This window comes from Scleropages formosus, chromosome 1 (genome assembly GCF_900964775.1).
Source record: "Scleropages formosus chromosome 1, fSclFor1.1, whole genome shotgun sequence".
Classification (NCBI taxonomy): Eukaryota; Metazoa; Chordata; class Actinopteri; order Osteoglossiformes; family Osteoglossidae; genus Scleropages; species Scleropages formosus.
Genome location: NC_041806.1, coordinates 1,209,524 through 1,213,254, shown reverse-complemented (window position 1 = coordinate 1,213,254; position 3,731 = coordinate 1,209,524).

Genomic DNA, 3,731 nt, shown 5'->3' with positions numbered 1-3,731 from the left:
TCCTTTCACACACTGTGATAAACTTCAAAGGCGAGTAAGTCCCACCAAAAGTCCAAAAAAGTCCCTAAAGCAGCTAGAGTGCTAATGGTCCAAATGAGTTTGTGTTGATGCAGCACTGACCACTTCCACGGTCCAGGAGAACCAGCAGGACTAGTTCATGATTAGCAAGCAGTGACACAGTTTCAGCTCTTCTCAGAAGTTGCTGAGTACCAAGCTGGAAATTTCACTCCGTAAAATGTGGGCTGGAAAACTGGGGGCTTTATGCATTTCCATCGCTTTTAATTGAACTGACTAGAAGTAGAGCTTTGGTAGGTCAGGAGAAACTGGTTAAGTTGCTGAATTAATTGGTCATAAAACAAGAGGGAAATTTTACTGTCTATTGAAAGCAAAGTGCCAAACCTTCGACAGGTTTTCACACTAATCACTGGATGAGCTAGTGAAGGAGCAGCCCACACGTTATGCAAGCTGCCTTGAATATAAGTCTTTACTGAGTGAACAAACCGTAAGCCCAGCGAGGAAAGGTGGAGCCTGGGGATCCAAGGTGCTGGGATTCGCACGGATCTTCCAGCCGTTTCAATCCCATGACACTTACTGTACTGAAGTGAGACTTGAGATAGACCTCTGCATCCCAGCATGAATGTTTACAGGAGAAGTAATCCAGAGAGCCTTGCAGAGAGCGGAAAGAACTCTGTTGAGGCAGGACACTTCTAAATAACGTTACATAATTCACTTCACATCAGCCGTGCAGAATAAGGCCTCAGCGAGTCTGAGAGGAGCCCTCAACTGTAAAAATTACGGCACCTTTGATAAAAACACAACTGGCAGTCTGAGGAGTCTCTCGTGGGCTCAGAGTGGCGTGGAATCCATTACCGACTTGGCGCCCAGGTAATACAAAACGTAAATTTTTCCACAGCTGCTCACATATGTATTTGTAGCACTAGCGGGTGGCGCTTGAGAGCAAGAACCCCCTTTAGAAGACCTTACCCTCCATCTCGCTTGTCTTTTCTGTAATGAACAAATGCTAATGCCGTGGAATTAATGATAGGTGGATAGATAGTGTCTGGGTAGGAAAGTGTCAGCTAAGCAGTTACGTAATACTTGTTTATAAAGCCCTCCTCACTCTGGCCAGACACACCATCTGCTCATCCCATCCCAGTGAAGAGCACTCACTTCAGCCCCCTGCGAACCCTTGCAATGAACATTTGCCCCGTGACAGAGATCACAGGAATGAGTGGGGGTGGGAAAATACGGCATATGCACAGCAGGGAGAACTGAAGACATGAGCCCGGGAGCGTTCTTCTCCTAGGAGAGCTTTGGATGAGACCTGCACTTACGAGGGTTCTAGAATTCCCCTCCAGGAGGGAAAGAAGCACACGCTGATCTACGGGTTGCTGGGTAACCCTTGGGCGGCTCAGGACCAAGGAGGGACATCGGTGACTTCTTGTAGTGCACCATCGCTCTTCTCCGCACCACTTCAATTGCCCCACCCTCCGTCTCACCCGCCACAAGCTGATGATGTATGGGCCTCACTTTGGAGCGCTACAGGACCGAACGAAGCTCTTAAGTGCCTGATGAGCACGTCGCAGACGACCGCTTGCGGGATTTATTTGAAAGGGTGGAACATCAGCCGAGAGAAACTCGAGGCAGCTTTGCCCATAATAATTCACCGAGACAGATCAGGAGTGGAGATGTGCTGCACTGGCTCTGCAGTTGCACCTGGCTGCGTACCCTGCAGGCCGTGCCAAACACTCTGTACATCCCGATGCTGCTGCCATTGCTCTCCTCACAAAGGCGGTGTAAGAAACCCTTGCAGGGGCTGCTTCACTTGAATCTCCAGTTAACGTGTGGCGCTTGCTGCTTCATTGCGGTGCTGCTGCGATGTTCACTCATTGTCATGGTGGCTGGTTTCCCACCACTGCCCACGAACACAGGCCTTCCTCACTCTCATTTAATATCCATCCTTCCCCGAAGGCCATTCGGGGCACGACAGTCAGTAATCGGTTATCAGCGTTTACCCGTCGGCTGCCATTGAGTTACGAGCTTCATTCCAGCCCAAGTCCAACAAGAGAACTTTATGGCAGCGTTACCATGCAACAGCTCGATGGGGAAGCCAGCTGTGGGGTGTCCCTTGATGGAACCCAAGCCTAGAGCTGCTCAGCTGGAGCTTGGCAGCTAGCGTGCTGTTCGGTGAGAACAAGGACATGTTTGCCGGAGGACAGACAAGTATGTGGATCAATAGAACTACAGTCGGAGTGGGGTTCGAATGGGACAATGGATTGCCTTGCACTTTACCGTGGGAAAGGGCTCGGCTCGGCTCGGCTCGGCTCGGCTCGGTTCGGCTCGGCTCGGCTCAGCTTGGCTTGACGCAGACACCATGGCCACAGTTTCTGTAGTGTTCAAGGAAGCTCAGTTCAGCCCTTCTCAGAGATACTTGGAACACCCCCCAGCCCCTAGCTTTTCTCAGAAAGTTACACCCCCTATGATTAGTGATGCTATGGAAAAGTACACTGAGCCAATATAAGGTGTATCATCGCCGTCAATAGCGACGGATTTTTTAATCCTTTCTAAACTAATTGAGAAAGCATGACGCAATGCAAATAGGGTCTGTTATCAATTACATTTAGCGTGGTAATCTTTATTTGACGCACCCAATCTGCCGCACGTCACACTTCATATCCCTAATATCTCTTGTGATGGATGGACTGCAATTACAGAAGTTGGGTTTGCAGAGTAGATTTATTGCTCTTTTATGTTGCCCTTATTACTGCTGCATCACAATATGTTGGCATCATATGAATGAAATTAGGAATTAGAATCCTGAGGAAAATATGCCTCCAATAAATGAGTTAATAACGTGTAGGGTGTGAAAGGGATTCGGGCGTGATGGCTAATTCCCCTACAGCTCCCAATAAATACCTTTCTTTCCTCTTTCTTCTGCAATGCGACTGAAAGACAGTTGGAGGACCCTGACCTTTCTCTGAATTTATCATTGCAAATGAATGCCATTTATATGGTTAATCTGAGAAAATAATCTCTTCCATCATATTATATCTAAGTGTTGAGCATCATCATGACCTTTGAGGTAAGGGGAGAGAATTTGCCCCAGGTGGAGGAGTTCAAGTATCTTGGGGTCTTGTTCATGAGTGAGGGAAGAAGGGAGCGTGAGATCGGCCACAGACTGGGAGCAGCGGCAGCAGTAACGCGGTCGCTGTACTGGACTGTAGTAGTGAAGGGGGAGCTGAGCCATAAGGCGACGCTCTCTGTTTGCCGGTCGATCTACGTCCCTACCCTCACCTATGGTCATGAACTCTGGGTAATGACCGAAAGAATAAGATCGCGAATACAAGCCGCTAAAATGAGTTTTCTCCACAGGGTGTTGGGACTCACTCTCCGTGACAGGGTGAGGAGTTCAGACATCCGGGAGGAACTCATATTAGAGCCGTGACTCCTCCACATTGAGAGGAGCCAGTTGAGGTGATCCCTGGGTGCCTCCCTTTGGAGGTATACCGGGCACGGCCAACTGGGATGAGGCCCTGAGGTCGACCCAGGACCCGCTGGAAGGACTATATCTCACAGCTGGCCTGGTAACGGCTGAGGATCCCCGGGCTGAGCTGGAGGAGGTTGCGGAGGACAGGGGCTGCTGGGCCTCTCTGCTCTCCTTTTGCCACTCCAACCCTAGAAGGACAAGCGGGAAAGAAAATGGATGGAATTTTCTAGGAAATGAATTGATA